The sequence below is a fragment of the Triturus cristatus genome, chromosome 4_2, assembly GCF_964204655.1.
Source record: "Triturus cristatus chromosome 4_2, aTriCri1.1, whole genome shotgun sequence".
Lineage (NCBI taxonomy): Eukaryota > Metazoa > Chordata > Amphibia > Caudata > Salamandridae > Triturus > Triturus cristatus.
In genome coordinates, this window is record NC_140586.1 from 221,209,443 (window position 1) to 221,235,876 (window position 26,434).

Here is a 26,434-nt window from a genome sequence, read left to right on the forward strand (position 1 = left end):
TGTTCTTGGACAGTCTTTGGAAGTCACGAGTTCGGTGACTCCTCCTTCGGTCCGTACTGCGCATGGGCTTCGGCTCCATCCTCAGGTTGTTTTTTTCCGCCATCGGGCTCGGATGTGATACTTCGTGCTCCGGCTTCGAACTTTTCCAGTTCCAGCCTCGACGGAAAATCCTCGTCCATCGAGATTCTTTATCAATCATCTTCTTCATCTCTCTTAGAGGCACTTTCTCGATTCCACACATCGGCATCGGCCTTCGGGCCCTCCTCGACTCCGGTCCCGGCCGATGGAAAGGACTCCGTTCAAAAAGTGCCCAAAACGTGGGTCTAAATTTCCCCACACCGACCTCCATCAGGTGTGTAACCTTTGCCTCTCTCCCGAACACGAGGCCTGAGACTGCCCCGTCTGCAAGTCTTTTCGATCGAAAAAGACCATCCGGGATCGAAGAGCTCGACGCACCATGGCGCACTCATCGACCTCGGCTCCACCGGACATCTTCGGAGACGACACCGGAGCTTCGGGGCAACAACACACCAAGCAGGAGGAAGATATCGTCAGCGCTTCCGAGGCCGATGACTCCGACCTGGAGGACATCACACCGGCGCAGAGGGTCGTGAGTACTCTACCCCCTCCCACCCCCGCGCCCATATCCAAAGAGACTCCGGTTACACCTTCGCCTCCGGGCCTAGGGAAAACCAAACATGCAGCTTCTATCACCCCACCTTCGGGCCCGGTGTCAAAGCATCACAAGTCTCACGGCAGCTCGGGCTCGAGCCAGCCTACTCCTGGTGCCGACAAACACCGTTCGGCACCGAAGAAAGTGACACCCGGCTCGGCTCCGAAGCCACCGGTGCCGAAGCCTGGACTCTCGGTGCCGACAAAACACAAGCATAAATCCCTCGGCACCGACGCTCTCGCGCCGAAGCCTACCTCGTCACCGAAAAAAACGGAGGTTCCAAAAAAGCATGGCGCAGAGAAACCACCCAGTCCTCGGCTCCGAAAACATCGGCGCCAGCGGACGATTCGGTGCCAACGGAACTATTTACACCTGATCCTTCTGAAAAAACCTTAACGAAGGATCCAAAGACTGGGCTCTTGATTTTGTCTATCAAGAAAAGACGTCTTGACACACCAGCTCCTCCTCCACCGCCGAAACTGAAGGACTCTGCCACATCTCCTCTCGGAGTGCCTTCCCCACCACCTCCTACAGCTCCTCCACCTCCTCTCCCTCCCAGGTCTCCGCCACCCTTGCCTCATCACTCCCCAACCCCATCCCCAGAACCAGATTACGGGGATCCAGATTATGATCCAGCGGACGCCCCGATGGACCCCACACCCCCAGGGACCCCAGACCCATGGGAGGATTACCAAAACCCTGACATACCAGATGTGCCTCAGGATGACCTCTACCCATCCAGGCCATCTCCCCCGGAGGACTCACTAGGGTTTCACCACTTAGTGCAGCGAGCAGCACACTATCATGGGGTAGAACTACATAGCGAACCAGTTGAGGAAGATTTCTTACTGGATACATTTGATATTCAGGATAAATCTACAGCCATCTTGCCCATGCTTAAGGGTGTTACCAAACATGCAGCAGAGGTGTTCAAGGACCCAGTCAGGGCCAGGGTCTTAAACCCCAGAATAGAAAAAAAGTACAAAGCAGCCCCCACAGATCATGCATACATTAAAGGACCTGCTCCTTTAGATTCACTAATTGTGTCCACAGCTAGAAAGTGGTCCAACTCCCAGTCCTCAGGTGAGGCTCCACCGCCAGATAAGGAATCAAAACTCTTAGATGCGTCTGGTAAACGCACTGCCTCGCAAGCCGCAAACATTTGGCACATTGCGAATACACAGGCGCTGCTTGCGCGTTATGACAGAGCACACTACGATGAGCTAGAGGCTCTTATGCAACACCTCCCAGAGAAACACAAACGTAAAGCTCATGACCTAATACAGGAGGGTAAGCTCTTTACTAACCCCTCCATTAAATGTGCCCTCGACGCAGCGGACACTGCTTTTAGAGCTATAAATACTAGTGTCCTGCTTCGCCGTCATGCCTGGCTCAGGATCTCAGGGTTTAAGCCAGAAGTCCAGGCATCCATACTAAATCACCCCTTTGACCAACAACACCTATTTGGGCCAAAGGTGGACGAAGCATTAGAAAAAATGAAAAAGGACACGGACACTGCAAAGTCTATGGGGGCATTACAATCCCAAACCCCTAGACGCTCCTTTCGACGTTCGTCCTTTCGTAGCACAGGCAGAGGTTACTCCACCTATAGTGCCTCTACCTCCTACAAGTCCCCTCCTCAAACTACCTTCTCAAAGGGCTACCAAAGAGGTGGATACAGGGGCAACAACAATAAGGGCAGGGGCAAAACCAACACCACCCGTTCTGCCACACCGCCCTCACAATGACTTCCCCTCGCTCCCCCCCAGACCATCCCACTCCGGTCGGGGGCAGGCTACAAAACTTTCTTCACACCTGGGAGTCCATAACATCGGACAAATGGGTGACCCAAATTATTCGGTCAGGGTACTGTCTCGAACTAACATCTACCCCACCCAATATTCCACCAAGGCACCGTACAATGTCACAGGAACATTCCACACTGCTCAAACAGGAGGTGATTTCCCTCCTACAAAAACACGCTATAGAGCAAGTCCCCGTCAATCAGCAAAATTTAGGGGTCTACTCTCTGTGTTTTCTAATACCGAAAAAAGACGGGACCCTGCGGCCCATTCTGGACCTCCGGCCTCTAAATGCATACATACATTTGGACCCTTTACACATGGTCACCCTCCAACAAATCCTCCCCCTCCTCTGTCAGGGAGACCTTCTCACTACCTTGGATTTGAAAGACGCATACTTTCATATTCCAATACACCCTTCTCACAGGAAGTACCTCAGGTTTGTGGTGGACGGTCAGCATTACCAATTCACGGTTCTCCCCTTCGGGGTCACAACCGCACCACGGGTGTTTACCAAATGCCTAGCGGTAGTAGCAGCACACCTCAGACGCCAACACATTCACGTCTTCCCTTACTTAGACGAATGGCTGATAAAAGCTGCGTCCTACGACCAATGTGTGCAACATACAAACAGCACCATCCAACTGCTCCACCAGCTAGGCTTCACGGTGAACTACCAAAAGTCCCACCTCATACAATCTCACACAAAGCAATATCTCGGGGCCACTATAGACACCTCCAAGGGTATAGCCTATCCCAATTCAGCCAGAATCGCAAGCATATAAGCCTTGCGCCAAACATTCATTGCTCAGCACTCTCTCCCAGCAAGAGTGTTCATGAAGCTAATAGGGATGATGGCATCTTGCATTTTCATAGTGCCCCATGCAAGACTCCACATGCGTCCACTCCAAGAGTGCCTAGCACGACAGTGGAACCAGGCCCAGGGACAGCTGACGGATCTGGTGTTGGTGGACGGCCGCACCCATCACTCTCTGCAGTGGTGGAACACCACAAACCTTTCCAAAGAGCGGCCGTTCCTGGACCCGGTTCCTCAGGTGATTCTAACAGCGGACGCATCGCTCTCCGGCTGGGGAGCGCACCTCCTACACCTCACAATGCAAGGTCTATGGACGCCACAGCAAAAGACGCTCCACATCAACCATCTGGAGCTATTGGCGATCTTTCTAGCCCTAAAATCCTTTCAGAAACAGATTTCAGCCAAAGCAGTCCTCATTCGCACAGACAATATGACTGCAATGTATTGTATTCAAAAACAGGGGGTACACACTCTCCACAGCTCTCCCGCTTAGCACAGAGCATATGGAGATGGGCAATTCCACAAAACATCTTTCTCCTGGCACAACACGTCCCAGGCATACAAAACACCATGGCAGATCTGCTCAGCAGACAAACGCAACAAATACACGAATGGGAACTGCATCCACGAGTTCTTCGCCCATTCTTCCGCAAGTGGGGGCATCCTCACATAGACCTCTTCGCCACCCACGAAAACAAAAAATGCCCAAGCTTCGCCGCCAGATACCCACACCCATTGTCCAATGGCAATGCGATATGGATGAACTGGTCAGGCAAATTTGCATACGCCTTTCCACCTCTCCCACTAATTCCATTAGTGGTCAGGAAGCTACAACAGCACTCCCTCACACTCCTTCTGGTAGCCCCAACATGGGCCAGGCAGCCGTGGTACACCACACTATTACAGCTATCAGTGGTACCACATCAAAAACTGCACCTGTCCCCATGCCTCCTAACTCAGAACCATGGAGAAATCAGACACCCGGACCCAGCTCAGCTCAACCTTGCGATCTGGCTCCTGAAATCTTAGAATTTGGGTACCTTAACCTTCCCCCCCTGACTGCATAAACATTATCAAGGAAGCCAGACGTCCTACCACTCGAGCATGCTATGCTGCAAAGTGGAAGAGATTTGTTGTTTACTGCCATAACAATACAATCAACCCTTTAGGTGCATCCATACAACACATTATATACTATCTACTCCATCTTCAAAGGTGTAACCTGGCATATTCTTCCATACGCCTACACCTAGCAGCGATTGCTGCTTACCTGCAGAACAGACAGCATTTATCACTGTTCTGAGTGCCCGCTATTAAAGCCTTTATGGAAGGCCTTAAACGAGTAATTCCGCCCAGGGCACCACCTTCCCCTGTATGGAATCTAAATGTAGTTCTTACAAGGCTAATGGGTCCGCCCTTCGAACCAATGCATAAATGTGAGCTACATTTCCTCACCTGGAAAACAGCTTTCCTCGTAGCTATCACTTCCCTTAGAAGGGTTAGTGAAATACAAGCGTTCACTATACAAGAACCCTTTTTACAGATACATCACAGCAAGGTGATACTTCGTACAAATCCAAAATTCCTGCCCAAGGTCATTTCCCCCTTCCGTCTTAATCAATCGGTGGAATTACCTGTCTTTTTCTCGCAACCTCAATCTGTTGCGGAAAGGGCTCTACATACACTTGATGTTAAGAGGGCTTTACTGTACTACATACAAAGAACGCAACCTTTCAGGAAGACTAAACAATTGTTTGTCTCCTTCTCTCCACCGCATAAAGGCAACCCCATCTCTAAATCAGGGATAGCTAGGTGGATTGTAAAGTGCATACAAATTTGCTATCACAAAGCAAAAAGAACATTATCTGTTCCACCTAAAGCCCACTCTACAAGAAAGATAGGGGCTTCTATGGCTTTTCTAGGGAACATACCCTTAGATGACATCTGCAAAGCAGCCACATGGTCAACTCCGCACACCTTCACAAAACATTACTGTGTAGACGTGCATTCCAAGCAACAAGCTAGTGTGGGCCAGGCTGTACTAAAGACACTATTTCAAACCGCTGCAACGGATACCGGTGGTCGCCGCTAGGGCTGGGTACTGCTATATAATCTATGCAAAGTGTACAATCTGCACCTCATATGCCTCGAACGGAATATGCTACTTACCAGTATGCATCTGTTCTTGGCATGTAGAGCTGCAGAGTTGTACACGCCCACCCGCCTCCCCGGCTACCTGTATCCGTTCCAGTCTATCTTATTTAGATACAACACACATGGGTTTTTTACTGTTATCACTACGCTCCATCATTTCCCTGCTGGCGAAAAACAATCTGAGGATGGAGCCGAAGCCCATGCGCAGTACGGACCGAAGGAGGAGTCACCGAACGCGTGACTGTCCAAGAACAAAAACAAACTGCAAACATCCGGGCCCAACACCAGATGGCGATTTATGCAAAGTGTACAACTCTGCAGCTCTACATGCCAAGAACAGATGCATACTGGTAAGTAGCATATTCCTTTCATAGTGGTCCTTACACTGGGAACATGCTGAGCCTCTTAGTCTCTCTTCCTGCAGAACGAGGCACTCCCCTTCACTCTCTCAGCACACAGGCTACTAGGCAGACCCTCTGCTACTTCAGCAGAGAGTGCAGACTTCAGGTGATGTCCCTTCTCTTCTGGGAGACTGTCAGCCAGACACCAGTTCTAAGAACACAGCAGTTCTTAGAGTACTCTGCAGAGCTCTCCCTTCCTTGATCCTGAAGAACCTGGAACTGGAATAAAGAGTGGTTTGGATTCTACTTTTATATAGGTTATCTGGAAAGGACATATTGATCCACTGTCAGGCTTCAGAACCAGTTTGGGCTGTTTTACTTCAAATATCATTTCGGATAGATGGATTCCTCACCTTTTAAATATTTGCCAGGCATCTGACTAGGTCTGGAAACTTTTCGGCAGTACCTCTGTATAACAGGAGGTGGGCTCCGCACTGATTTCAGTCAATTCCAGGAATGATGTGTGGGGCCTATATAGGAGCCGCATCTGTGCACTGACATTAGTCCCTTTTTTTCTGCACCTCCAGATGTAGATCTGGAGCCCCCTCCTGTCTCAAGACATTAACCTTGATTTTTTTTAATTTATTTGTTTTGATTTTTATATTTCGGGTTCAACTATAAACGTGCTGAAGTCACACCAGACTCCTCAGATGCTCCCCTTTATCGGAGCAAATCTGGACACAGTGATATGTGGCTTCCCACCGGGAAAGAGAGTACGGGACATTCAGGGGATGATACTTATCTGTTAGCCTCAGTCCTGAATTTCAGTGAGGTCGACCCTGAGGCTGCGGAGACTGACTGCCTCCTGGCGGTCGACCACTCCAGGTGGCATATGCTGGTTCTCTAGTGGAATCTGAAGTCCCAGTGGGCCCAAAATCACGTGGCCCTCCCTGACCACATTAAGGTTTCAGAGGAGCCTGTGAACAATCTGCAGTGGTGGATACTTAACCACTATTGGGTCAGTGGCATACCGTTACCCACCCAGAGCTGACAGTGGTGACCAATGCATTGCATCTGTGCTGGGGTGTCCACCTGGGGGAGGTGGAGATCAGAGGCCTCTGGCGGAGTCCCGGTTCCACTTTGAGATTTTCCTGCCCACTGTCAAGGCGTGGCTGGTACAGGTACTCGTTGGCAACACCACTGCCATGTGTTACTGCATCAAACAGGGCGTTATGTGGTCATGCACCCTGAGACAGGAGGCCATTCTCTGAAAATGGCTGGACCACCAACAAATTTTCCTGGTGATGAACCATGTGGTAGAATCATTAACTGCCAGGGTGGACGAGCTCAGCTGTCTACTCCTAACGGAACGTTAATTGCAATTACACCCGAAGCTGGCGTAAGGTCTCTTGCACAAATGGAGATTTGTTCTTAATCGCCGAGTACATGCAGCATCAGCGCTTCTGTGCGTTGACGTTTCCAAGTAGTCTCTCTCTCTGAGGAACATTCCACCTCAAATGGAACTCGGGGCTTTTTTTTAAAACCTATTTTATTGCAGTTTTAAATCATTTGCTCCAACATTTTACAGGGCACTATTGTGCACCTACTCACAACTCTGAGTAGTACAACAATATTCATGCAAGTGTGATAGCAACATACAAGTGGTAGATATTGCATACAGTATCGTGTATTTAGAGCTGTCCACTCCAGACTCTCTATTTGCGCACTACATTGATAGAAGAACATTCCCCTCTTCCCTCAACAGCCCTCTCTCTTCCTTGGTCGTGTGTTAACTGCTCCAGTTTCCATGAGTGGAGTGGTGTGTGTGTATATATAGATATCCCTGTGTAAATAGTGCTACATGAGTCCATATTCCATCTTGGGCCTCTAAGGTCTCTTCTCCATCTACCTCCCATGTGTGGTCCCTGTGGGAAACCTAGCCCCCAGTTCAGCAGCAAAGATCGGGGGTGCCTCGGGCGACGAGTCAGGGTGCTATAAGACATCTACCAATGTCTCTCAATCCCTAGCTGTGTCGTGTGAGCCTGTCCCTGTTGGGCCTTTTTTTTTTTTAAACAGATTTTATTTGTCAACATATCACATATGGCGCAGATCTCTGTACCCCAGAGACAACTGCCGCATGTAAGATACAAAAATTGAATTTGACAATTTTTCAACTAAAAAGAGCAGGAGAATATGAAAGGCAATACAAATAAAATCAACCCTCAAAACACCCACCCCCCAGAGCACTGTCCTCTTATCCTGGAGCAACTTATCACTGACTCGAACTGCCATTGATCAACAGAAGAGCCCATCCTCCACCAAACAATTTCCTGCCTAGGAATTGCAGACAAATCACGGGTAGATACAAAGAGCGGGAGAAATTAGCAGTAAGGGAAATGGAGGTCACACTGGGTCTCGGATTCGGTCCCCCCGCGGCGGTTCAAGCTCCAGGCCTCAGTAGTCTGCCCAGCGCCTCCAGATCTTGTGCTTCCGGGGACACCCCCTGGCCTCAAATATTGGGATCTCCAAACCCATACAAAAGTTCATACAATTTTTCTAAGCCGAGACCGAGGGGGCAACTGCCGCCTTCCAGGCTCTAGCTAGGTCTCTCTTTGCCAGGGTGAAACCCAGCAGCATGAGATGATGCTTATAAATATTGCCCCCAATCCCTTCCATCACATGTAGGAGGACTAGCTTTGACGAATTAGGGAGTTCCCACCCCAGCACTTTAGAAAGACAGGCCAGCACCCCCTCCAGAATCTTGCTAGTTCAGTACAGTGCCACACCGTGTGCAGCAGGGTCCCTTCTTCATGCTCTCATCGGAGACACACCGGGGAAGCCACCAAGCCCGCCCTCCAGAGCCTGACCCTGGTATAATCAACTTGAAGGTATTTAAATTGGATAAGCTGCAGGCTCATTGCGATAGCCGCCCTCGCAGGGAAGCCAGAGCCTCTGTCCAGTCCTCCTCTTCCAGCTGACCCACGTCGCCCTCCTGGGCCCCCCTTAAACGCTGCAGCGAAGGGGAACAGGGTGTGACTATGGACTGGTAGATTTTGGAAATCTTATGGTCCAGGAGGTCCCCCGTAAATACCTTGGCCTCCACCAGGATGAACTCCGGCAGCGAGTCCAGACCCTCCAGGCTTGGGTAGATAGCATGCATGAATTGTAAGTATTTTTTAAAAATTGGGTCTTCGGCATCTGAAAGTCCTTCTGGATATCTTGAAAGGATTTTAAAACCGGACTCCGCATGACGTCACCCAAGGTGGATATCCCAATACTGTCCCATTCCTGGCACCTAGATAGAATCGCCAATTGCAGAAAGCGGCCATTATGCCATAGTGGGGTCTCCCAAGTAAACCTGTTCCACCAGCCCATCCTCCGTAACGCCTGCCTCCCAGATCTGGAAAACAATCCGCGTGGCAGACAGTAGGGAGCGTCTCAACAGGGCAGAATAAAGAATAGTGTGGAGTGTGGTCACCCATGCGCTCCACGGCATAAGCCGGGTCTGCCCTATTCTCGTACCACCACTCATTTCAAACAAGTAGATGTGATGCAACATAGTAAGCCCAAATGTCAGAAGTTGCCAGCCCCCTGCAATACGTGGACAGAAAACCAGTCCGGATCACCGCCCCACCATCCCAGAGGAACTGACCCAAGGCAGAGTTCACCTGATGAAACCACTGCGGGGGATTCGGATAGGGATGACTCTGCAGTTGATACAGAAGGCGCAGGAGCGACACAATCTTGAAAATAGCTGACTGGCCGTAAATGGACAGGGGCATGTGGGACCAGGTCTTAATATCCACACGCACTCGCTCCCATACCGGTGTAAGGTTTCGCTCCCAAGCCGTGGTGGGAGAATCGGACAGAGTCCCCGTTGGGCTTTCTAGAGCGTTATGGCACTCTCATTGCCTGCCCACCTTATTAGTTCCTTTTTCCAAACCGCCACCCTTGGTCCCCCTGGGGCCTTTCAGTTCCTGGTTATTTCCCTCTTTGTCAGGATAGCACCAGATTTTGGAACCTACTTGTGGTCTTAGTTTTGGCAGTGTGTGGGAACCAATTCAAAAGACTGGCCAGAAGTGCACGGGACCTCCCTCTTGGTGACCTCAGCTAACACTCCCATAATGCCTCCCAAGAAGCCATCAACCCTGGGCACTCAGAAAACATTTGGAGAAACTCCGCCCCTCTCTTGCCCCACCTAGGGCATTTCGCATCATCTACTGCAAAGTGTATGTTAATCCTCCCCTGTGTAAAATAGGCTGTGTAGTACATAATGATTGATCTGTTTAAAACAGGCATTTCTAGGCACTTTGGGTGTTCGTTCCACAATGGTCTCCCAGTCTTAATCCGAAATGGGAATCCCCAAGTCTTCCTCCCAGCGGGCTTTAAGGGTTTCTAGGTGTGAAAGCATGTCCCCTTATGACCTTCCATACAGACAGGTGACCGCTTTAAAGGTTCCTGATGAAGTGACCACGTATTGGCAACCTGTGGCATTTGGTGGCTCGGCCAAGTCCATCCCCCAGTGCCTACGCATGGCTGTCATGACTGCACCATGAAGAAGGAAGTGACCCCTAGGAAGCTCATTTCTCGTGCTGAATTCTTTGAATGGAAGTAATAGTTCATCTCCAAAAAGAGCCCCGATTGTTGTTGCTCCTGCGGCCGCCCAGTCTGCCAGTTCTCGCTAATCTCCCCCATGGGAGAGCTCTGTCAGGCACCCCAGGGGGATGTCCGGAGAATCCAGTTGCTTCACCCACGTCTTCTGCAGAATTCTAGTCCAACATCGGCACAGCACTGAAATTCTGTAGTGTCCCCAGCACTGGGACTATGAAGACAAAGCAGTACTCGAGAGAGCCTACGAAGATAAGAACAGGAGGGCCCATATCCCCCCATTGGGATGAGTCTGCCTGCCATCCACTGCACCAGCCATTAAAGCTGTGCTGCCAGATGGAAAGTTTCGGAATAGGGAAGAGCCAACTCACCCTCTGCCCCTGCAGTGTAGTCAATGGCACTCTCCTGCGGCCTGATCCCCCAGATCACTCGTCAGGAGCCTGTTCATGTCACAAAAACTCCCAGAGGAACCCCAACCGGCAATACTACAAAATAAATCCAGCAGGCCAGGGAGGGCTATCATTTTTATTAATGCAACTGTTCGCGCAAAGGAGAGGGGCAGTGTTTTCCAAAACTCAGCACTGGATCGGAGTACACGAATAGCCTTTCCCGCGTTTTTCTCCAAGAGATCAGTGGAATCCTGGTAAATCTGCACAACCAGCAGGAGTGTGGAATTCCTTTAGCCCCACTCCCAGGACATATTGTTTGTGGCCAATGTCAGCAAGTTTTCATGGTTATTTCGTCCTTGGGAGAAGTAGGCACAGCCCCCTGCTGCACAAACCCTTTGGCTGTCAGTTTACAGTATCACATTATGGATCAGGGAATGGTAGTGTCTGCAGTTAAGGTAATATTTGTGTCCATATGTGTATGCTGTTCAAACTTGTATTTATGGTTCATTAATACAAAGCCTTTCTTATTGGGGTAAGCGCTCTAAGGTAATGTAAACTTGAACTGCACAACTGACCATGGTTTCAGTGTAAAAAATGTGTGCACAGGTTTCCAAAGTTTAACAATCTGAGGCTACATACAGTGCTCCCAGAATGCTCTCTAATTAGGTGCAAATAATCTGCAGAAGCTTGAAAACATCATTTGCTTTAAAAAAAATATATATATGTTCACAAAACAAATGCAACTAGGAAACCTAAAACTTTGCTACACTACTGTGAAATTGTATTGTAGGTAACATTTCTTTGATGCATCGTTTAGTAAAACATACTAGTATTTCAATAAAATATCATGGAAAATCAGTGCAAACAGTTTCAACAAGATAATGGGTAACAAAAAAAAAAGCATTGGCAAAGCCGTAGGTCTGAAATAGATGGTCAGCCTTTTCGTTTTGGCAATGCGTGTGTTGTTTTGAGATGGCTTTTGTAAAACTTTGTGGGAGCTGCGAGGTCCTCACTATTATAGCAAATATTGGCAAAAAGCAATAATATTTTTGGGACTCAAAAAGCACACATTGCTACATTAGTCCCAAGTACTGAACAAAACTAATTTGAGTGCTGATATGCTCCTTGTGAAACATAGGAAGCCAGTCAATGTATAGATCGAGAAAAAAAAAAAAAACGAAAGGTCTTGGTTAACCCTAGACCTAATTAAGGGCCCAATTCTTAAAGAAAGTCACTAAATTGTACCCATGATATATGGTCCTGCATTAGGGCAGATTTACAGTTTTCATGAATTCACAAGGATTTATGAAAGTAGGCCAGGAAATCGTAGTCCTAAAAAATATTTGTGAACTGCTTTTAGCACAAGCAAAGCTTGCAGGTGTAGATTTGCTCATGGTAGAATCTGTTAAGCATTTAAAAGTTCACGTTCACTTTCCCTCCATCCACTTTTTCCCCAACCCCAGAAGAAGTTTTACTTCTGCCATTGACAGGAGTACATTTCCAACCTTTCCCAGTATGGGAAAAGATTAGAGAAGAGTTGCTTAAACCCCTAAAACATGCAATTTAGTAGGTTTCCACAGACTCAAAAGGGCATTCCAACCCTGGAACTATTGCTTAATGCTAGCTCTATCCCCAGTATGTAGATCTGCGAAAGATGGCAAAATAAGGGAATTGCTAGAATTCAACGCCTATTATAGTATGACCCGTGGCATAATCAGAGAGGCTAATATTGGAGCTTTTATATAATGAGACAGCGCCATAATTTGTCGCTGTACTACTGGGACCAAAGGGAGAAGTGGATTTTTTTTCAGGACATGTATATTCATGAACCAATCTGTCCCATAGACAAGTGGATATTTTATAAAATTTAGCACCCAGTTAAGGCAGGCACCTAGGCTCCCAATTCAACTCCCTTAATCCCTCTGGCAAAGCTCTGGATGCCAGCTTAAGGAATAGGTAAGATGCCTGCCAGCTAAAGCGAAGGCCCGAGAGTGAGCTGAACCACGGCAGGAGCTCAAGAGTGCCTGTTAGGGCCGCCTCTGCATCGTGCAGGAATAGCAATAAGTCATCTGTGTATAACACAATGTGGTGGGTCTGTTCACCCACCTTAATACCCTGATAATCATCCCCAGCCTTGGTGAAACGAGCCAGTGGCTCCATAGCCAGGGCAAAAAGCAAGAGGGGTGGAGGACATCCCCACAGCACTTCTACCTCCTCCGGTGCAACGGTTGGGAAAGCCACTGGTGCCAAGAAGGCTTCAATGTCATCGAGTGAGAAAGCAGCAGCTCTATGACAAAGGGCAGAGTAATAGCCATAAAATTCAAGATTAATGTCTTCCTGCTGGTACAGTTTGTTTCCCCAGTCAGCGTTTAGTTCCACAATAACCGAGCCCTGTTTCGCTGGGTTAGCAAGCCATGTCAGTAGCGAGCCAGTACAGTCCCTCTCCGCATGCACTCGTACCATATGGTTCTTGTTGAAACATCGAAGCCGTTCTACGTGGCGGTCTACTCTCTTTAGCTTCCAAGACTTCTGCTTGTAACTCTGTGCCCTGGTCTGCATCACTCTAGCACTCAGCGTATCCTCAGATTCCATCGCCTCCTTCAGTAAGGTCCTTCGGACTTTGAAATAAACCTGCCCCTGTTCACCGTTTTAAATGGATCCCACTCCACTTGATGAGACGAAGCAGAGCTGGCTTTGTCGGCAAAATACTGTTTATTGGGCATTCCCTTGGTGTCTCAGGAGACCTGGTCTTCCATTGCTGCTGGCTTCAACCTTCATGATGGAATGCAGGTCCACTCCCCCTCCCAACCCAGCCTAAGAATCAAAGAGTTGTGGTCAGCGATAGTTATGGAAAGATATTAACTGGTTTTGACCAAGCCGTGGACATCAGGTGTGCACAAGAATGTGTCAAGTCTCATATGTAGGTAATTCAGATGGGAAAAAAAAGAGTTGTCGCATTCCCCTAGGTAATATGACTGTCAGGATTCAATGAGGCCCCGTTGTGTCTGCCAGGTTGTGAACGCGTGGATCACCCTGATTGGTAGTCCCGCAATTGGAGTGTGAGTGATCAAGTATGGGGTCTGCTACACAGTTGTAATCTCATCCCAGGATAACCCGAGCCCACCAGATTGGAGGGGGGGGCGCGCGCGCGACCCTCCTCTGTTCATTGCTGCCACCACTTCCACTGCTCTCTCCTTTTCCCGTTGTGCTTCTGCTCTAGAACGGGGGCCCCTCCTGCTTCGCTGCTTCATTTTCTTCCACTTGGGTGTGCATCATGGGGACCCCCTGCTGTGGCCTGCCTGTGCGTGTGTCTCAATCTAGTTCCACAACTCTTGGTGAGTCCAGAAGAACTGCACCCCCTCTGTGGTCACTACCCACAGCCGGGCCGGAAACAACCTTGCATAGGGCAAGCCCAACTGGCGAAGTTGCCGCTTGGCGTCCAGAAACGTAGTGTGTTGCTTTTGCACTTCCTTGGTAAAGTCCCTGAAGATCATGACTTTGCTGTTAGCAATGTGGATGTCTCGGTTCCTTGTGTGGGCTAGTATGTGGTCACGGTCCCTATAGTAGAGGATCCTGGCTCCCATTGGTCACAGTGGTGCCCACGGCAAGGGCAGCCAAGACCAAACCATGTATGCCCCCTCCAGGGCAAAGAATGGGGAGAGGCCCTCCAGTTCCACTTCCTTGAGCAGCTAGCGCTCCAGGGAGACTTAACGTACACTTTCCTTCGATGCGCTCTGGTAGGCTTATGATGCAATGTTATTCCTTCTTGATCTATGTTTGCTGCCTTCTGCTGTGCCCTCTAGCGTCCAGACTTTGTCCTCAATAAGAACAAGTGTTTCTCACAGTGCTGTCATATCTGAGGGAACATCCGCTAGTATACTCTCCGTTGTGACTCGTTCAGCTAAGAGCTAGTGGTCATCCTTCAGGTTGCTCAGGTCCACCACCAGGGTATCCATCTTTGCTTCTGGCGCCTCCCAGGAAGCAGTGATGGCCTGCATACCCCCCCCCCCTTCCCTGCCCCCATGGAAACTAAAAATCATTGGGCCCCCCTGAAAGTTTTTCACAATTAATCTATTAGAATTGTATCAATTAAAAGTATCCAAAGTGTGTGGCTGGGAGTTTTTAAGAATATTTGGAATCCCTTGAACACATTACCAGCTAGGATATAAATGACAAAAGATGTTAGTGATGGCCCTTTACAGAGTATAATGCTTCTCTTGGCCAGAGCCTGGAGCCCCTACTGTGATCTCCTGAGCCCCCCTCCCACCCCCCCCAGTTTGAATACCTCTTTACTAGGGCCTGCCTGAGCGGGGTCTAGGGTCGCTGCACTCGCCACCACAGTGGCGAACCTCATGAGCTGTAGTCGAACCCCCAGCGTCCGGGTCCCTTCTGGTGACTTTGCACATTGCTACAGGGCAGCGGTTAGAGGCCCACGAGCTGCTGAGGACACTTGCGTCTTTCCCAATTAGCCCTAGGGTCATTTGGGCTGTAATTCTCCGTCACCCAGCACCACAAGACTTCAGGGAGGGATAAGATAGGACAGCCCTTAGTAACGTGTCTTCCTGCTGATAGTGGGTCTTCAACACACATACCCCTCCTCTCCTGTCCACACTGGAAGCCCAGCAGCGCTTCCCTTCGGTGTATTGGCGCATAGGACCAGTCACTCTTGGCCCGCCCCAGCAGCAACAGTTAGGGCCTCCGACCAGATCACGCAATGGCCACAGCTCCACAAAGTTCGCTAGTGTCCCAGCGAGATAGGCCCTCTTTTCCCCTTTCATGAGCAGTCCACTTCCACCTGGGTTTTGTTGTTACTCACCATGTCACACAGCCCCTTGGTCATCAGGCAATACCTCGCCCAGGCGTTCCTCACAAGGGCAGATGGTACCTGTCCAGTGCTCACTAGGGGCTTCCCGTTTTCAGTGGCTCAATTACTGATGGCCACTATGCTAGGCTCTCGACGGTTGTCTGCGGGCCCCAAAACCATGCCATAGAGGGTCCCCACCGTGGAGTAATGCAGCCAAGCTCTTCCCAGCCGTGGTCTCAAACAAATCTGCATTTTGTCTGGGTCGCGGTCAGCCCCACGGGGGCCCTAACAGCACCTTGCCCTGTTCCCTCACCAGCCGCCGTCTTGTCGTTCTAATCGCCCTGCATGCTTGGCTGTTCTCGGGCCTCTCAGTCCATGGGACTCACCCCATACCAAGCCCCTGTCCGGTTCGGGCAGCTGAGCAGCTTGATTCCCACCACTGCCAGATCACTTCACCAGGTCTCCTGGGGAGGACACGCACAGTGTGGGAGGTCACCATGGGGCCTAGTCTCTGACAGCCACCATCTTGTGTATACCGCCACACCGTTGGGACTGACATTCAGTCCTCGCTCTGCACAGCACCGCCAGGGGACTCCTCAACACTTCTCTGAGAATAGAGCTCTCTTGCAGTTCAGTGCCCACGTCCAGGGGACCATGTGCTCTCCCTCTCATGGCTGGCGCGTGGCTGCATCACCGCTCTCACACAGGTGGCCCTAGCATTGTCGACAACCCAGTCGCGCACTGTGTCCGGCAACTCCGCTGCAGCTCTTTGCAGATGAGGGTAGCTGGCCGGCAGCAACTCCGCTCCCTGGTGCCGTCATTCAGTATCGCAGACCCTGGTTGTATTAATGGTCACGACGGCAACCAAATACAGGATCCTATGCTGGGATCAGCAATCGCAGACTGCCATCTTGTGCCCGCTGCTGCTTCAGGATCACATCCTAGCCAAAAACCTTTCTCCAGCGTTGACAGGCGCCCAGAGAAAATTGCAGCATGCAGTGGATCTCAGGAGGTATGTCCATGTATTTAGGGGTCACCGGGTGCATTATAATGACATGATGTAGTCTGATGGGGGATCGCCTGGCGGGATCTCAAACCTACTGCATCGGCGTTTGGCCACGCTCTTTTCAACTCTGGTCTTCTTCATGCTCTTTGTGTCATATACTCCCTGTTTCCCGGACAAACTGGTTCTGCAGAAAAGTGCAATTCCTGCCGTAAGTTGTGATGCTGTTCCACATCAGTTAAACCATCATCCTGCTGGTGTTTTATGCTCTGGCTCACTCCTCTAAGGTGGAGAGACTTCATGGCTTGGACCTCCAAGAGAGTACCGAGCTCTTGCATAGATTGCACCAAAGACCACTGGTTGGGTGATCAGCTCTTTTTCGGTTTCTCATCAGCGAAAAAGGAAAGGCAGAACAGAACCATTTGCCGCTGGATTGTGCTTTGCATTAAGATCTGCTACGTATTGACCATAAAGCAGCTTCGGGTAGGACTGCATGCTGATTCTACCAGGGCCAAAGCTGCTACCACTGCGTTAGCAAAGAGTCTCTGTCCTAGACATTTGCCAAGTAGCTACGTAGGCATCCCTCCATACATTTATGAAGCATAATTGCCTGGACAATCCGTTACACTGTGCAAGACACTTTGCCCACTTGGTCTCTTGGGACTGTCTGGTTTGAGTCTATTCACCATTATCTGGGGAGTACCCAAAGGATCCTTTCTCAGCCCACCCTCTTAACACCTCCTGCCAGCATCTCCAAAAACCACAGACTCAACATATTATCTTATGTCTGACACACAACTCATCCTTTCCCTCTCAAGGACACCACCAAGACCAACGCCACAACTGCATGACAGACCTCATTCTGGACAACAAGCTAACCATGACGACTCAGGTCAACTCAGTCTCCTCCTCCTGCTTCTTCATCCTCTGCATGCTTTGTAAGCTTTTAAAACGGCTACCCCAAAGTTCTAGACGCATTGTCACCCAGGTCCTCCTCTCCAACTGACTGGATACACAACTGCAGACGCACCTCCTGAATTTACATCAGCCCACTAGACACCTCCCCTCCGTGTCCCTTTCTTCAACCCTCACCCTTCCCTCCACATCTGACATAGCAGATGCGGTGGTCGCTTCGCCTACCTAGCAGCAAAGGCATGGAACGAGCTACCCTTTTATCTACGGACCTCCCCATCTCTTCCAGAGTCCCTGAAGACCTGGCTATTTGACTAATCGACTGGACCCTGCCAGTGACTGGATACCCTCATGGGTGATAAGTAGTGCCCTACAAATCTATTGATTGACCGGCCCATCTCTGAAAAGGAATTGCTTTGGAATCTATTTCAAAGGTTAGGAACCTGTGGCTAGAAGTTTCTATCAAAAGAACAAGTTACTTACCTTCGCTAATTCTCTTTCTGGTAGAGACTCTAGCCACATATTCCTCACTGATCCTCCTTGTTCTGTGATTGGACTCTCTCAGTTTATAAGATCTTAAGTCCAGTAACCTGCACACTGTGTATTGTTATGCTATGGGGGCTCCACGTCTGGGGGCATGGTCAGTCTTTAAACCAATTGATGCAAGCACCAGGAGTGGCATCTATATAGGCCTTGCACGTCCTTTCTGGAGCTGAATGATGTTCGTGCAGAGCGGCACAATGCCATCTTCCAGCACCCAGAGGTACTTTTGAAAAGTTTCTGAATCCAGTCTGACGCCTGACTAATATTTAAAAAGATGAGGAATCTGCAGCTAGATAAGAGTCTCTACCAGAAAGAGCGTTACCGAAGGTAAACTACTTGTCCTTCAGGCACATCCTTGTATATAGTGGTGCTTCACTCTGGTAGCGATGGGGCTGGCTCCAAGCAAGGAGTACCCAAAACATAACTACAGTGAAGTGGGAGGCCTCTGTGCCTGGCTGTCACCATAAGCCTTCTTGAAGCACTAATTGTGGACGGATAGAAGGGGAACCATCTTCACCTTAAAAAGAATTGCATTCCTGCCCCTTTCCTACCATCAACCAGGTTGCAGTATTTCGGACGAACTAATCAGCAGCCTCTTGCTATAAAATAGAAGGTATGCCTGGCTCCTTCCTGCTCACGTTAGTATCTGATTTTGATGTGAGAACCTTACACATGCTGTGCATTATTCCTCCCTCTACTGGTGGAGTCCAGAAAACTTCCCCTAGGATTTAGTTTTTTTTTTTCCAGGTGTTGTCCGTCACCATTTGGTGGCTTTTCCATTACTTTGAAATGTCAGGCATGTCTATGGAAGAGTAAACATAGTTTACCCCGAATCCGGAACACCGCATGCAATTACGAGGTTGTTACAACGACTGTGTCGTTGTAACAACCTCGTAATTGCATGCATGCCATTACTCTGCAAGTTGGAACATCTATTTTCTCAAGGAGTCAGAAGGTGTTGGATATAAAATCCAACACCTTCCCTACTGTTGCACAGACTGGAGTTTGAATAGTAAATTATACTATTCCAACATCCAGCCCCCACCCCCACAGCAAGTCGTTCCGACTTGCGGAGTAATGGCATGCATTGTTACAACGCGGTCGTTGTAATGACCGTGTTGTAATGGCATGTGGAAAAAAAGCCTGCGTGGTAACATGGCATATTCCTCCGGAAGACCCGGTGCGTGTTCCCTATCTTCTGATTCTTTTTTCTGCTGTTAGATCTGGAAGCAGAAGTCAGAGCTCAAGGAACGCTGGTAAAAATTCAGGAAAATATACAGGCTGAATTGTGAGTAAACAGTGAAGGGAGCAACTACAAAACAATTAACTTGCGAGGACAACTGATGAGTACCTATAACCACCCAAAAGAAGTAGGCATTCCATATGGGTGTTTGACCAGTCAATTTATGTGAGGCTTGGGTGGGGAGGGGAGTCGGAAATCCAGAGAAATGGAGAACACTGCCTTTAGATTCTGTCCCAAGTGCCACCATAAATTTGCACAAAAGGACAGTGACAAGGGCTGTGATTTTGCTCTGAGTTGAAGCCAAAGACACTTGGAACCACGGATAAATAGGTGGGCACATTTAGCTACAATGCAATCATAGAAGAAAGCACAGCTGTCCCTGAGAGACCTTGGTTGTTTGAGCTACAATGATTATGTTGAAATTTCAAAGGTTGCACAAGGTGAAGGGTAAGCCTGTAGAGGAACAGCCGCTGAAAAAGTAGTCAAAGGAGGGAGACCACTAAAGACCTATTTAGGTAACGTCATAAAAGCACAGTGGGCATGAGTTGAAGCATTTTGACATAAGGACCCAGAAGGCACCCTCGAAGCCAAAACCCTCTGTGCGGGAAGGAAAATAAAGAGCCTGACACATGGACCATGTTGGAGGACATCCCTCTGACTCCTCAAGGATGAGAAGCAATCGAGGCCAAGGGTGGGGGGACCAAAACAAGACACACTGGCCCCAAAGAGGAAGGCAGTGTGTGTCCTCCAAACTGAACAAAGGATGCTCAAGGTCAAAGGTTTAGAGGCACCTCAAAGCCGAAATGGAGGTTGCCCCCAATATTTAAAATTCTATCTTTTTAGGCCATCACCCCCAAATGACATTGCAATATACACTATGGTGATAAAAAGAAGCTATTGACTGATATGTGGTGTAATTAGAAGAACAATCCCAGTCTTGCATTTTTGCTGGAAAGCCTTTTGCGATCTCAAGAGACCATACCTCTTGCCAGTATTCTGGATCAGAGAAGGGGAAGTTGTTTAGAGAAACTGCAACAAGCAAACTTGTAACTCCAAGGATGTTAAAAAAAAAAAAAGGTATAAGCTCACCGCTATATATCTCTTGTACATTATGGGCAATGCAGTGGTGGACTCAAAAATTGTGGACACAGTCTAAAAGAGAGGTTATGTCTTGACATCAACGGGCCTGCTACCTGAAAAGAACATAGTGGAGATGCTGGGGTGCAAAGTTGAGAGCAGCCGCCACAAATGAAAAATGCCAAACTCAAACGCACACTTTAACTGCTAAGCATGCCAACAGTCGGAAGAAATCCGAACTAATGCACCTCGCTAAACCATACCAGAAGAGGGTAAACTATGTTATAGGAAGTCAAAACCATATCCAGTCGCCTTCAAAACGGTGGATATGGCAAGTTGGCAGCTGTGCACTGTCAACAAGACTGTACAATCATGGACCCCTGCAGTTCCGAGGACACCCATGAAGGGGATCTACTGTTAAGAGACGGTCATCAAGAAAAGAGGGTTTTCAAACCTTGGCCTCACAAACATCAGCAAACGGGTGCACAACAGTCAATACCACCACAGTAGCAATTTCCTGCAACTGCTTGGCAGCCTTTTAAAGGCAAAGCCAGGGTAAGGGGCCAGCTTCCAGAAGTGGCAAGCTTTTTAAGCATGTGACCTGTTACAAGAAGTGCCCTACTACATTGGAGGCAGAATAGGAGATTTCTTGCAGGAGTGGCAGCCATCACCTCCGACAAAAGGGTACTGGAATCATTCAGCAGGGTTATTGCATCAAGCTCCTAAAATCGCCTATGAATGTGAAACCACAAAAACGGAGACAAAGAAAGAACTACAAAGTCTACATTAGGATATGGAAGAGCTCCTGCAAACTCAATCAATAGTAAAGATACAGAAGGCAGAGATCAATTAAGGAATCTATATATTTCCTGGTATCCAAATTTGACAAGACAATGAGACTAATTCTGGATGTTTGATTTTTTTTTTAACACATTCAAAATAAAACAAAAGTTCAAGATGGCAACACTTAAAGGCCAGCCCCTGGCTGCAGGAATAAGACATCAAGAATGCCTCTGTAGGAGTCTGTGAACACGAAGCACAAGTGATTTCAACGCTTTCTCGTGAACCAGGTACACTATCAATTCAAGTAACTCCTCTTAGTACAAATCAGCACCACAGTGTTTACAAAATGGTTACAGTAGCAGCATTCCTAAAAAGATGGGATACATATGTTCCCATTCCTAGATGACGTGCTAGTAAAAGTGAACTTGTTCACTCCATGCCAAAGGAGTATACCAACAGTTATGCACATACTGGGCATCTCAGTAAATTCTGTAAAATACCAATGCAGAGAGCGGTAAAAGGTCTCCTTAGGCTCAAAACTCAATACATCGGAGGCCAAATCCTTCTCCACAGCTAACGGGATCCTAGCATTGACAAAGCAAGCTTGCCTTTACCAGAAGGGACAATCTCAGTAGTGGGAAAACTGATGGGTATGATGCCCCCCCTGCATTCCATTGGTCCCACATGCTAGGTTACATATGATACCAATTTAAGAAAGGCTACATAATCTATGGCCACAACAATAGGAGTTGAGAAGATCTAGTGGTGGTTACACATAGGATACAGAAGGAAATGGCATGGTGAACAGTAAGCAGTCCCTTTATTCAGCCAATTCCATCAGTGGCCATCTATCACGGATGCATCCATCAAGGGATGGCAAGCACACATAGGGACCCTCCACACCAGGAGCGTGTTGGAAACAAGGGAGGCAGTACAACGTCACGTGTTGGAACTAAAGACAGGTTTCCTGGCTCTAAGGCCTTCCATTCACATGTAAGGGGGAGTACAAGTCCTAACAAACAACAGAACCACAGTGTTGTTCCCCCTTGCTTGTTGATTTAAAAGGTCACAAGCATTGTCAAACCTTGGCAAAGACATTTGGAAATGGGCCATCTAAAGATGAACAACCTTGATAGTTGCACACTTGTCAGATGTACAAAATGTAGAGGCAGATTATCCAAACAGATAAGCCCCTGTCTCTCACAAATAGGAAATAAAAAAATATAAGTGTAAGAAAAGGTTCTACATTATTGAGATACACAAGAAATACACCTATTTGCAACATCAGAAAACTCAAACTGCCAAAGCCTCACTTTAAAGTTTCTCCTATTGAAAGACGGGTCAGGGAAATTTACGAATGACCCACCCCAACCCCCGCTCAAAAATACCTTTGATACGGCTAGTAATAAATGCAAACAGTTGTACATGAGGATAATCTTGATAGCCCCGCAATGGGCAAGTTTAACCTGGATGTCGGACCTAATGGTAATGTCACAGGTAGAGTTCCCAGCCTTGCAGCACTTACTTTCATTGCAAAAGGGCAGGTCTATCACCCAGAACCAACCAGCGTTCGCCTGGCAAGTTGGCTCCTGAAGACTTTAAATTTGGACATTTGGGCCTCCAAAAAAGAGCTATGGATGCTGTAAGAGAAATTAGAAATCCAAGTACAAGGAAATTTTATACATCTAAATGGAAGAGAAATATCTTGTCGTGCGGCAAAGAAAATCTTCTTGACAATAGAACAAAAGACACCAGTCATTAGATACCTAACATAACTCTTTGATGAGAAGCTAAGTTACACTTTGCTAAAAGTCCATTTCTTAGCCATAGTCGGATACACAGGGTAACGCAGGTAGAAGGTTTTTTTTGGCAAACCTGTTATAAGGAGAATTCTAAACTTAGCAAAGATAATAGCTTCACTGAGATCTGCACCAACCCCCATGTGGAACCTTAACCGGGTGAGCACACAGTTAATAAATGGACCCTTTGAACCACTGCATAAAGCAGAACAGAAGTTGTTCCTAACGCTAAATAAAGCATTCCTTATAGCACAGTACTGCCCGGGTTGTTCTTCAGTGACTGCCCCATGTACAATCTCCCAAGACATAAGTGGCTAGCCCCTGTTTGTAGATTGTTGGGAACTCGTTGCCACCAGGAAGTGCTTCGTATTGTAAAAACAGACTGCAACTCCACATGCCACTGAAGGCCAACAAAGTTCCTTGGGAAAATGTGGATTATCAGAAGGCATGCACTCAAGACGTGTTAGAGTGCATATCGTATTTTTATTAAATCAATAAGTACAGGTTCTATAATATCAATTCTATGTTTTATTCTAGGCAAATTGATCAAATTCTGATGCTCGGCGTGCTCCTTTTCACATTGTAATGTGGTATATGCTTTTTAAAAAATATATTAAATGTTATCTTTTTAATGTTGTTTTAACTTTTTAACAGCGATGATTCTAAACTTTAGGCAAATGATGTGCCTTATCCAGTGATTGTTTTCTTTCTTTCGATTGTTATCTAATGCTGGATTACTGTATTGTAAGTACTTGCACTTTTATGGTCGTAATGACCAAATAAAGCTTATGATGATGATTATCATACTTTGCATTCCTTATAGCAATTACATCACTATGCAAAGTAAGCAGGCTACAAGTGCTAACAACACTAGAACCCTACTTACAGATCCACAAAGAGTGATCATGCACATTAACCCACAGTTTCCACCTATCACATTTCCTTGTGAATCAGACAATCCAACTACTGGGGTTTTTCCAACAACTGAAGACGCAAGCAGAAAAGGGCCCTACATATCCAAAAAACAAAACCTATCGGGAAAGGAAAACAATTTGTATCATATTCAGAAGCAAAGAAGCGCTAACCAGTAACAAAAGGTACCATCGCACGATGGATCATTCAAACAATTCAAATAATCCTCGATGTCATAGGACATGTTATGAGGGATATAACATATGAGGTCATAAGCAGTGCAGGAGGGGGTGCAAGTTATAGTTAGCTGTGATAACTATAAGGGCTACATTTCCTTTTTTTTGATAAGTAAAAACTTTGTTGTCACTGACATTTTCAACTAACGGTAACATCCATTTAACCTTTGCTTTTCCCAGTGAATTTCTAAGGTTTCTATTTTAAAAACAAACTCAGATCTTTTTATCATACCTAGATATGTTTTTGTTTAATGTAAAGTAATGTTTTATTACCATGGTTGAACGCAGACCCCCCGGCAGCCAACCCCTGGTACTGAGGGTAAGGAGTCTGAAGAGGGTTCCTTAGGGCTGCAGCATGCATTGTGCCACCCTAAGGGACCCCTTAGTGCCAGCATGCAAACTGCCATTGTAGGCTGCATGCCATGGTGCAGAGAAAAGTGAAGACATGACTTGGCACACCATTGTGCCAGGCCTGCAGACACTGCAGTATAGGTAAGACACCCATACAGCAGGCTTTACAGTCCTAGGGCAGGGTGTACTATAACACATGTGTGGGCAGATCTGCATGAGCAGATATGCCTCTGTGATGTCTTAGTCAATTCTTAGATAGTACACGTGAACAGGGAAGCCATTTTGAGTACATGTGCTGGACACTGGTATTTGCGAGTTCCCAAGCTACATGATGGCTACACTGTTTGGTATCAAACATCTTGTATTAATAAAACCACATTGATTCCAGTGATGAATGTATTAATACATTCACCCAGAGGGCACCTTAGAGGTGCACCCTGAAAACCTACCTACTACTTGTGAACTGGCTGACTGGTGTAGACCAGCCTGCCACCACAGACAGGTTGACACCCTGCAGGTGAAAGCCTACGCTCTCTGAGGGCAGAAACCATGCCTGCTCCAGCTGGAGGTGTTGTCACCTACTCCTAGTAGGATGGCTAAGTGATCAGCATATCAAGGCAGGAGGCTTCAAAGGCCTCTGCCGTCTTTGATATGCGACCCAATGCTTCTCTAGACAGGGGAAATTCAGCCCCGTGTCCATTTGGCACCAGGACAGGCGAGAAAATTAGTCATGAGGCGCATTCCCCCCTCAGACTAGTTTCACCCCTAAGGTGGGCTACCTGATGTGGACATGACATTTAGAATTTCACCATCTTGGTTTTGGCGGAATTAGGCTCTCTGGGTTAGGGTTATGCTCACTTCCCACAGAAAGTGGTCATATAAAGGGTGTAGTCACTCTAAAGTTAAGTAGCACATTGGCTAATACCCGTCACGCCCCTTAATGGCCCTAAATTGAGTATTTAGGTGATACCGCTGACACCAGGAACTCCGATTCGAAGGATCCAGGAGAGGACAAAGAAAAGGCGCGAGAAAAGCAAGATTTGAAGACTTGCTGTGGACGTTTGGTGCCAAATCCTGCCTCTCTGCACCAGTCTCAACCGTCATGACCAGCGACTCGTCCTGCAGCGAAACATCTTCCAAGAACCACGGGAGACTGCCAGTCCTTCACAAATTGCCAGCAATCTCCCTTAGAGGAGCTATTCCCCTGCAATCCGCAGGTACCGAAGACGCAAAGTCCGGTTCACTGAATTGCTGCTCCCCGGCCGCCCCACTAAGTGAGAGGACACCTGGACCAACCGGAGCCGCACAGGACCAATACCCAGGGTACTGACCATTTGCTGCAAACAGAGCCCGTGAGAATCCAATCTGGACTCCCACTAACCGAGACCAAGCAGCAGTTGAAGGACATCCGTACCGCAGAGACCCACCTCCTGAGTGGCCCAGCTGTCCTGATTTTAGCACCCTTAACTGGCGAGACCAACAACTGCAAGGCTCTAGGATGTACATAGCCCAGCTGACCTTTCTACTCTGCACCGAGTGCCCCAGCCCGGGTACCGACGAACTGGCTGTGCCCCCTTGTTCCCATGATCCGAGCTTCCCCGTTGGGAGCTTTGGATTTGTCTCCCTCAGCAGCCTGTTTCTGAGTAGACCCCTTCTTTCTACCGGCGTAGCACGCAAAGCTACCAACCCGACCAGCACTTCTGCACCCAGGTGCCCCAGGGCAGGTAATGAGCAATTGCTGGTGGTACTTTTGGACCTTGGCCCCGTATAACCCTTAACCCTAATTCCTGAAGGAGACCCCCTCAGAAACCAACTGTAAATAACTGTATTCAACATATGCCTTTTCTCTCATACGGAAGCATTTCTGCGTAAAGATGCATATAAGTAAGCAATTTACTTGTGAAAATTTAATATTTAAAAAAAGTACTTACCTGATAATGAAGTTCTTGGTATCGCAATTTATATGTAAATGTCCAGTATTTGTAAA